Raw genomic sequence first — 11,023 nt, forward strand, 5'->3', positions numbered from 1 at the left:
GTAACATAAAAATTGTTTAGTTTTAGTTTGATGTGTAATCCTAAGTGAATAATTTGCATGTAATTATTGAATATAAAAAGTATTGTTTTTGTATACAGTATATATATTATTGCGTGTTTGTATAAGATCAGTATAAATTATCCCATGGGTATATGCAGGGCACTCAACATTCTTCGGAACGCTGCTCGGTCGGCTTGGAGTAGGAATTATCAGTGTTAGGCACGAACACAGGAGTGCAAGGTATTGCTCACCCATCATAGCTCGATATTAATGTGCCCTTAACTCATATAATCCTATGGACGCCACCGCAATATCATGAGGCAAGCTGGATGTGGCGTGCCAAAAACTATCTATGAAAGAGTGGTCTGGTGTGTCCTGGGTGAAATGAAGCACTGGGCATATTTTCCCCGCCTTAGGAATGTGGAATTCAGATGGGAGGAGATGCCCTTCCATCAGCTGTGGCGTGAGCAATAATTATTGCAGAGTACCTTAACCTTTCACCTTTACAATCTAGGTAAGGGATGGCCCAGGATATGTCGAGATAACCTTTGTTGGTGACGTTGGGCATAGCCATAGATAAAACTCAGATTGATTGAATTATAGTGCAGTAATTACACATACATACGAACGCATACATTCATTCAACTTTTGATTTTGCTGTAGAGTCGAGTGCTGTGAGCAAACGCACACATTCGCACAAGCACGCACGCACAAGATCATAAGGTCACCATCGTTAATGCTGTTGATAATGCTGTACCTTACCTTCACCTCCCACTTTCTGCCAAATCCTGGGATTGTCCCACACTCAACCCTTGACCTCTAGGCCAGCTCTTATGGCGAAGGTAACGTATTTCAGTCTGCCCCGATATATTCTCAACATCAAGCACTCGTGGAAATATTTTCAAGGTGACTTGTGTGCTTTTGGAGGCTTGAGGATGTGATTGACTTAGACTGGAGGTTCATGTGAGGTTACTGTTTGAAGGCAGCAGTGATGGGCTCTCAAGTGCGGCTAAGGGAGTCTGCCTGCTGTTCAGCTCCTTACCCACCGCACGCACCGCGGATGCTAATCTCTCTTCGATGTGACATCAACAAATCAATCAGTTCGTGTCAACACGTGCAGCCTATGCCTTTTAACAACTTATTTTGAGCGGGAAGATTAGACTGTCTATGGAAGCTCAGAAACACAATGCACGCAAGCTGTGCAAAGAGATTGGTCGAGTGGACTTGAGCTGTCCGAATGAGAGATGATGCCATAGTGGCTATTGTGTTATTCAAGTTGAGTTAATGCAGCAAAAACAATTATAGTAAAAACAATCATAAAAACAAGAGTAATTTATTTTGCCAGGAATGTCTCACTAAGCCTCTAGCCTCCCATCACAGCGACGGGTATACACCTATGTCCATGCCAGCTGCTCATGTGCAACGTGAACCTTTATAAGTGTAATAACATGCTGGAGACGGCTTGTGGAGTCGGTCCTTTTATTTCACTTCTTGCAGTTCACAAACACTCCCCGTTGCTGGCAGGCAACGGGAAGCGGGCAGACAGCCACCAGAGACACACTGCCACGTGGCCCCTCCTCTCTCTTCGTTCCGTGTCTGACCCCGTGTCTCTCCTCTCTCCCCTTATTTAATGCCTGGGTCACGTGGTACACTCCAGCCAATCCTCAACAGCCTGCGCCGAATGTTCCAGATCCCCCATCAACTCCCGGGACCACGCCCCTGACTTGTCTTCCCATTGGCTGAGGCCAAGACCAGCGAAACCAATCACCTAGCTGACATCCCGTGATCACGCCGAGGCCATGCTCCCAGACTCTCCCCCCATTGGCTGTAAAGCGGGACCGGCAAAGCCGATCACCACGTGAATCCGACATAGGCTCTTATTACATAAGTACGAACAACATTCGTTCCTAAACGTTTATACAGGTAAATACAAAATATTTGTCAATTATACTCATGCGTGTGCTTGTATTATTTGTAAATTCATGACTACTTTCACACATGGGAAGAAACCAGATTAATTTGGTGAAAACCAACATGCATTGAACACCTATGCATATGAAGAGATTACATATGCACTCAAATTGTTTTTACATTTCGGTAAGCAAATAACATGCCGTACTGCCCCATACTGGCCTACGTGTCGCCTACTGGGCCTTACCTGGTTGAATAAAACAGAGTTTAGTTTTAATAGTTTGTAGCTTAACGATATCTGCATGACTTCTGAATCATATAATTGCAGTTGTGAACCATAATTCTGGATATACATGTGTATGATAATGAAATTTGGCAAATTTGCATTAAAATCCAATAATAATGTACAACACTTCGTCAATTCACTTCTGGATGAAGACCTCCCCACCCCGTGTTGTGATGGGGGATAGTCAACCATAATTAACACTGCTGGTCAGTGCGGGTTGGTGAAGGGGAGAACCAAGCCTGCTTCATATATTACTCATCGCTAATGTTTGCCTTGGCTGTGAATCTAGCTCAGGTCACTGGGTTAACCTGCCACTGCACCACCCTCCTCCACCCCCAAATTGGGTTATGAGAAGCATAATACGCGAGAGAAGATTGGGATGGAAGATCAAAAGCAGGTCAGTGATGATGACCTTGGACCTAATATAATTTACTAATATAATGAGCCAATAATGTGTGTCCCGCGCGTGACGTCACTCCACATGAGGCCAACCCCCCCTCATTAATATTCATGAGTGAGTGGATTTTTACACTAACGCAGAGGAAGGTCGAGCTGAATTAAATAATGTCTTAGCAAAGTCGCTTCAAATATGACGTTTCTTCACATAAAGTGACGGTCAAAAATAAATATACGCAGCACAATTCTACATCCTTACGTGACGTCACTGCAAAAGAGGCCACCCCCCCCCCTCTTAATTAATATTCACGCCCGCGTGGAAATTTACACTAACGCACAAGAACGTCGCGCACTTCACATGCCGCACCACTCCCCTAATTAATAATCGTGAGCGGGTGGCGTCACTCCACGTACCGCACCACTCCACAATAACCATTAACGGGTGACGCCACTCCACATGGGGCAACATCCCCCCCCCCCTCATTAATAATCATGAGCTGAACTATTTTTCTATTGAATCTATCATATTTACTGCAATATACACTAGTCCTTGGACGGGCAAAAAAGTTAGTTTTTAATAGTGACGTGGCAGCAGTTATAAAGGCGTGAAAAACAAGACAGCAAAATGCGGGGAATCTACGGCCCAGGCACCGAATACGACTCTCGGCTTCCTTTCACATGACCCACGGCCACATGAGGCCTACCACTTTTAAGCGGCCCAAATACAATATTTATCCATCACTGCAAGCATCTTAGCTGTACTAGTCCAGTACTCGAGGGGGATATTCTCAACTAGGAAACACTTCAACCTGGCAAAACATTTAGTTTTTATTTAATTCATTCACATCGACAGATGTTTGTGCAATATTTTTTTTTATTTCTCATATGGCACAGTTGTTTGTACTCTGATTTCTCTTTGCTTCATTGCTGCATTTTATTTCCATTTTTTATTTTATTTTGGTGACCCAGGTCACTTTTACAAATGAGACTATCCTGGTCTCTTGAGTCCATACCCTGATTAAACAAATATACTTGACTGCGTTCCTAATCTTCGCGTGCCCTGCAGGGGCTTCTTGCAGTTGCAGAAGTGACTGAGGTGTGTGTTAATGCGTAGCTTGCCAAAAGGTATTTATTGAAATCTAGATTGATCCTTTAGAACTGTTTTTGTGTTTTGTTTATTGTCCTTCCCCCGCACTTCCGATGAGCATGGTTGATTACATATGATGCAAAAGAAGTTCAACATAGATACATGAACCCTATTTGACCCCCAGTAAGGAATATGTTCTCCACCGCTCGTGTAGATAGAACAATTGCAGAAATGACTGCAGCACTGCAACAGAACGCTAGGATAAATTGCACACTCATATACAAGGACATGCATACAAAATGTGTATGGCATGAAGATTTTAATACAATGTAACGATCCCCTTAGAAATTTAAGTAAATGTTACGAATGGTAAGGACCACTGGAAAAAAATAACTTTGTTTTCACATGTGTATTGGGCTCAAACTGACTCGCAGACATACTCTTTGGAGGCAACACATTTATTAACACCAACACACTAATACTACGGGGTAACTGCCCCTTTACCAGATAACAAGCTATGGTGGTGGACCCCCAGGCTAACTACACTAATTACACCGTAACTAGCTACAATGGACAGGATCCCAGCTCGGGTCCGGGGCCACGTGTTGAAGAGTCTGTAGGATGTAGAACGTAGAACGTGGAGACTTCAGGATGAACAACAGCAGCCGGTCTCACTGGGGGACCCGGCTTATATCCTCTGTGGTGGGGCTTCCTCCACCCCTCGCCACGACCACCTTCTTGAATCCTCGAGGAGGATCTCGACCTAGACATGTGATCACCCCTAGCCCCCCTTTGGCGGTTCCCATGTAGCCACAACCAGTCACATGTCCTCCAGGGTCAACCAGAGTGCCATGGCCCCTTGTAACCCCATTCCGTGCCCGGCACTCTCGCATCCTATCCTGTAGGGGCTTGCACTGCACGCAGAGCGTGGTGCCATCCATCACTGTCAGTCAGTGCTCACCAAGCCCCGCGAGGGCAGGTACTGCATCCACATTCAAGTTGTGTCCACGATGTCAATACATCACACGCCGTGCCTCTCCCAGGCCAGCTTCACACAGTGACATCCAACGATGTCACAACATCACCTCCCCCCCCCATTCGTAGCACTCAGCCGTCCCGGCTGTCAACTCCCCGTTCACATGATAATAGGTATTCCCCTTTTTTCTGGGAACAAAACAGGTGTTTTAACATCTTAACACCTGTTTTATTGCCAGAAAAAAGGGGAAAACCTATTATAATATTTTGGTACTGGCAAAGGGGTCACATGATGTAGCTCCCCCTTAACAATCAATTAACAAGTGTAATCATTAACAATAACTATGTGTGCCTTAACGGTAACAATAACAAATAAATAAAAACCCCAGCCCACCTATACAATATACACACTTTTTGTTTGGGTCTTTCGGTAAAGTCATTTAGATAGAAAAGTAATAGATCACGACGTTTCGATCGCAACCCAGGCAATTGTCTTCACCTGAAGAAACGTCGTGATCTATTATTTTTCTATATACGTGACTTTAACGAAAGATCCCAAGAGTATGAATTCCTGCAGTCACGAAAGCTTTAAATCCAGAATATACACACTTTCTACAAATGTACATTAATGGGTGAGGAAAGGGGGTAGGGGTACAGAACAACAAGCAAGAAGAGATAGAAAGAGGGGAAAAATACAAAATGCAGTAAAACGCGAATGCTCGGAACCCCCTCCATCACAACCATCTCCCACCCCCACCGTGTAACAAGACCCACAAGCACAATAACGGCTAGGTTCAGCCAATAGCTGATACGGCCTGCTGAGTGCGACAAGCAACTGACGATGTGGGAGTGTGCGTGAATAGTTTTTGATCGAGTTCTCATTGCCGGACCCCCAGGGGAGGTGGGCTCGCTCTCCCTGGAGGTCCCGGGGGGAATATGCAAATGTCCCGTCGAACCCGGCTCCTCACGAAGAGTAGTCGGCCGGGTGGACGGGTTCTCCTCTCCCGAATCCAGTGGCGAGGGCGCAGGTGGCGGCTCGGGGGATGTTAAGCGCGCAGCACCTGAGGATGGGATCACATGATTTCGCTGAGCACCAATCTCAGGGGGTACACACCTCAGCTCGTCCGACACATCTAACACTCGGCCCCCGCATGGTGGAGATGGGATGAATACGCGCGGAGTGATGAAATGCTTGAGGCGTGATGGATGTATAAACCAGCTCCGCCGGCCCAACCGAATCTGAACACACTGTGGTCGGACGTCCCCAATCACATCAACTGGTCCCCTCCAGGGTTTAAACAATTTGGGTGACGTACCCACTGGCACCTGTGGACAGTGCAGCCAGGCTCTGTCACCTGCAACCCACTCGTGGGCGGAAGTACAGAGACCCCTTAGCCGCTCATTTTCCAATTGTCACAAATGAGAATTTTCTCTAGAAGCCTCACACGCTTCTGAAAGCTTTTGAAGGGTAAAACGCAAGGATTCCGAATTTTTTTTTATTTAGCCTTGTTTGGCTCGACATGAAGTTGGACATCATTTGGGGTGTCATGGTCTCTGCCGTACATTCAAAATAATGGTGAGTAGCAGGTGGATGCGTGAGGAACCATTCTGTAGGCAGCCAGGACTCCGGGAACATGCAAGTCCCAGTCAAGCTGGGACACGCTGATCTGATGGCTCAGCATCGAAGTCAGAGTCCTGTGCAGCCGCTCCACCATTCCATCCATCTGGGGGTGGTATGGCGATGTACGTGCTCTCTTAGTTCCCAACAAGTCGCACACCTTCGACAGCAATTTGGAAGAATAATTATTGCCTTGATCGGTCAGTAGACGCTCAGGGACACCTTTGTCCTTTACGTAGCCAATGAGGAACACCTCGGTGATGGCTGCCGCCGACTGGCTGGGGAGCGGCCAGGCTATTGGCCAGCATGAGAAATATTCAACGCCGACTAACAAATATTTATTCTCACGAGGGGTGGTGGGAAACGGACCAAGGACATCTAGAGCGACTAACTAATTAATGCGGGAGACCTGAATTGATTGCAACGACAAAAGGGCCTGGCTAGGTGTTTCTGCCGGGCACACTGTAGACACCCCTTCAACAAATCAGCGACATCCTCTGCCATGCCCGGCCAGAAGAAGTCAAGCTAGAGCATGGCAAGAGTTTTGTGCACCCCCAAGTGCAACAGTCGCTTGTGTACTGCCCAAATAGCCTTACCCCGTAGGGCAGTGGGCACGAAAATGTTGTAATGGCGCAAGCCTCCGTCCCAGCACATTAACAATCCATCCTTGAGCATGACAGAGGCTACACCCCTACGATCCCCGTTTCCTTGATACGGCATCGCAACTTTAGCAGGGAGGCGCACTCGATCTGGAGGCGCCCCCACTCCTTAAGGTCGAGGCGAGAACGTCATCCCACGCCACAGGACCATTGGCTCCATCGGAGGTGTCCACCTCGGACGACGCCGCAAGGGGCAAGGGCGAGACCTCGGTCGGCGTTTTACAGTGCCTTGAGCCCGAAAAACATGCGCACCTGTTGCTCGATGGCAATCGTGGCCAACGCGAAAGTTGGCCTGAAGGTTGTTCGATATGCAGTGCGTACTGTAGTTCTGCATGGTCAGAGTACACCATAAAGTATCTGCCATACAAATATGGGTGATACTGTTGCACAAAGAAAGCAATCGTTAGGAGTTCCTGGCGTGTGACACAGTATCCATATTCTTAGGTTTTTTCGGTAAAGTCACGTAGGTAAAAAAATAAAATTAATAAAAGTAAAATAAAATAAAAATCACGACGTTTCGGAGGCAACACAAGCTTCCATATTCAGGTGGAACCGTCACAGCCACGGCAGCTGTATCAAGTAAATGAGAGATTACAAGAGCTACCACTCCGTATATATAATGGTTGAAGAGGGGAAGGGCCAAGTACGGCACACTTTTTATTAATATGGTAAGGTGAGGCTTAAGACTAAGAATAGACTGCATAACAAAAGACTGAGCCTTTGTTATGGAGAGGTACGGTTTGTGACTACGCCTAGCCTACATAACAAAAGTGTGAAAAAGAAAAAAAAAGAAAAAACTAAACCTGGTAAAACAAGACTGGCTGTCTATCAATAACCTGTAATAGTTGTCTGTCAAATAAGATGGTCCAAATAAGTGTAGTTAAATCTTTTTTGCAAGGTTAATCACATCTTTCCAATGATTACTCAGTTTGTAACCATCATCACGGTTGAAATTATGTCTGTGTTTGTATATTTGTATGGCTTCGTGTACAAACCTTTGATGGTAGCCAGGAGGTTTGCAGAGCACCTTGGTCTCGGAAAAGACAATTTCATGAGAGCCCACAGAGTTGTAGCAATGATCGGCAACGGCCGAAGAATCAGTTCTGCCGTGTTTCAGATCTGACTTGTGCTCGCGGACACGATCAGAAACATGACGTTTCGTTTCTCCAATGTAGCAATCACCACAACTGCAACTCAATTTGTAGACTCCTGGATACTGTAAGTCAGGAACGACATCCTTCACAGATGGAATCAGATCACGGATTTTATGCACTGTACTGAATCGGACTTGGATCTTATGTTTGTTTAGAATTTTGGAGATATTTTTGGTCACGCCTGCTATGTATGGTAACGTGATAGTTTTGGTCGGAGTTTCATGTGGCTGTTTCTGTATGGTGGGAGAAACAGCTTGGCGGATGGTGGGGTCAAAGTATCCGTTCATCCTGAGGGCCCGATGTACATGTCTTAATTCACCGGCCAGGTGGTGTTTCTGACCAACACTGACCAACAGGTGTATGAAAGGCTGTCTTTGGCTTAGATATTTCATCTAGTGGCAACTACCAAAATCCGGATAGGAGATCAAGAGTAGAGAAGTAGTGTGCTCCTGCTAGAGCGTCCAGGGAATCGTCCATCCGAGGGAGAGGATACACATCAGCCACAGATATCTTGTTAAGCTTGCGGAAGTCGACACAGAAGTGCAAGCTACCATCCTACTTTATAACAAGAACGATAGGGGCTCCCCACGGGCTGGTGGACAGTGAAATGATGTCTGCGGCTAACATTTTGTCAACCGCGAGCCGAACGCGCTCCTTTTCCGCAGGGCTCAGCCGATAGGGATTCTGGCAGATGGGAGTGGCATCGCCCGTATCGATATGGTGGCTTAAAAGCATAGTGCGGCCAATGTCAAATTTCCCCATACTGAAAACATCAGCAAACTTACGCAAGAGCGCCCTCAACTCATCCCTTTGGGAATTGGACAAATCAGCACCCTCCGAAAAATGCGAATTTAGCCACTTCTCATTCGAACCCTTACGCGGCAGCGTGTTTGACTCAACCCCTACACTTCCAACAACACATCCCTCATGAAGTGCAGGTGACACATGGGCTAGCACGGTGCCCTTATGAACAACGGACGTGTCTAACCCAGCATTGAGAACCTGGATAAAAGGTTCATGGCCATTGGACACTCGAGTCTGGGCTCCTATCCTTATTGGAAGGTCCCAAGAGGATCCCTCCCACAGTCGCCGCCTGATCTTGTGGCTTACGCAAGCGTAAGGGGACCAACATTTGTGCGCCAGAGGGAATCCGTACTGTTTTAGACGCCAGTGCTTGCACAGTGACGTTGACCGTACACTTCCGAGAGAGAGGGTAAAAACGTCATACGATGGCCCAATGGCAACTCAATGCACCCTTGGTCAATTCAAATTTTCACAGGCATTTTCCCCAAAAAATCAGTCCTGAGCAAGCATGGAACAGCAAGGGACGTGGATTCGAGAACTGGTCCCGTCAATTTAACATCGCTAATACACACCTGTGCTGTTATTTTGCCAATGATGACGAATGAGCCGCGATTTGTGGCAAAGCACGGAACTTCAATTGGGCAAAGGGTACGACATTTAGCAGGCAAAATGTTATAGATTACCTCCTAAATGATGGTCGCCGATGCACCAGTGTCGACGAGCATCCTAATTTCGACCCCCTCAATTTAACCAATAATGACAGATGATCCTGCGGTCGCGACAACTACTCTATGGGCCAGCTCCAACCACTGACCTGGTCAGAACGACCAGTTGGCCCGATTAAATTCCGTAACCCCCCTCACCGAGAGAACCCACGAAATGGGATTAGTGAGGTGGATTCAGGGGCCGAGTGTGTGATGTGTCGCGACTCGCCTTAAGGTGCAGCATAGAGGAGGACGGGCCGGCGGGCGGGCAATGGCGGTGGTTTGGAGAGGCGTCATCGTGGCACCCGGCAACCGGACGAGATGTGTCCCAGAAGTCCGCAGTTATAACATACGGCGAGGCCGCTCCCTGGACGAGGTGATGTCTTCCCCCGGCATTGTAGGTCATCCCGTCGTGCCATGCCATCCCTCTGCCAACCTCCGCCTTGGGTCGATGCGCAGGTTTGGATGGGCTCCATGTTTTCAAGTGTATCCTGCGCCTCACAAGGCGTGATACACGCCGCCAAACCTTGTCATGTTGCAAGAGCAGGTGTGCCTGGATGCATGTCGCAACCTTGAGAGAGCACAAGTCGGCGTCGTCAATGGCCTGGATGACGATGTGGAGGTCCTTCGCCAGGGCCAACAACTTCTCTAGGACCAGCGAGTCAAGACCGTCATGGTCCATCTTGGGGAAGGCAGCCTTCGCTAGCGCCAGCAGTGTGGTGTGGAAGTCGAGGGGCGTCTCGGCCTCACACCGCCTCCGCGCAGCGAACCGATTGCACACATTTTGACGGCGACCCGTAGATTGCTGCCATCTGCGCGAATGCCTGCTGCAGCGTGGTCCTCTCCGTCGGCGGGATGGTATAAAACACAAGGCGTCGTCGTCCAAGGCGGTGGGCAGCGCTCTCAGCACCTCCGCCTCTGTCCATCCCGCAAAATCTTTGTTGGCAAGAAATCTTCTAGTAAAGGCAGTTGTAAATGCAGGGATAGAAGGTCGATGGGCGTGTTCGGCACAGCGCTGAATTTGGCGGGCTCCTCACATAGCTCCGCATTCAAAATGGTACCCATAAACACAGGCTGCGCCTTCGACACTCCAATTTGGTGGGAAGTGGTGGCGGTGGGCTGATCCATCCCGCGCACCTCCGCAACTCTCTCCTCCACTGTGGAGTCCTCGCGGTGGATCTCAGCGATGATTGACGCCGCTGCTTGGAGGAGCTCCGCAAGCCAGGAGTGCACTGAACGGCGCTACCCTCCCGATTGCGGCGAGCCATTGCACGGACGGTCGATGCGCTGCTCCGCCGGCGGCGCCTCGCTTCTCCAGGGTCGCCATCCCTGGGGCTGTAAAATCTTCACCTTCGTTGTCCGACGTCCTGGTATGTACTCTGCTCATAGTATTCATAACCTATGGCAGTTATTTGTTGTAGTGGGCTCA

General features: G+C 48.1%; 1 long non-coding RNA gene across 1 annotated transcript; it reads right to left on the reverse strand.

Moving 5' to 3' along the window:
* Positions 1-3,982: 3,982 nt before the first annotated feature.
* On the reverse strand, positions 3,983-10,808 carry LOC144722840 (uncharacterized). Its single transcript, XR_013586097.1, has 2 exons — positions 9,824-10,808; positions 3,983-5,716 (listed from the first exon to the last, which is right to left on the reverse strand). It is a non-coding gene; the product is annotated as an uncharacterized LOC144722840 (long non-coding RNA).
* Between the last annotated feature and the right edge of the window lie 215 nt (positions 10,809-11,023).

This window comes from Lampetra planeri, chromosome 15 (genome assembly GCF_965212315.1).
Source record: "Lampetra planeri chromosome 15, kcLamPlan1.2.h2, whole genome shotgun sequence".
NCBI classification, from domain to species: Eukaryota; Metazoa; Chordata; class Hyperoartia; order Petromyzontiformes; family Petromyzontidae; genus Lampetra; species Lampetra planeri.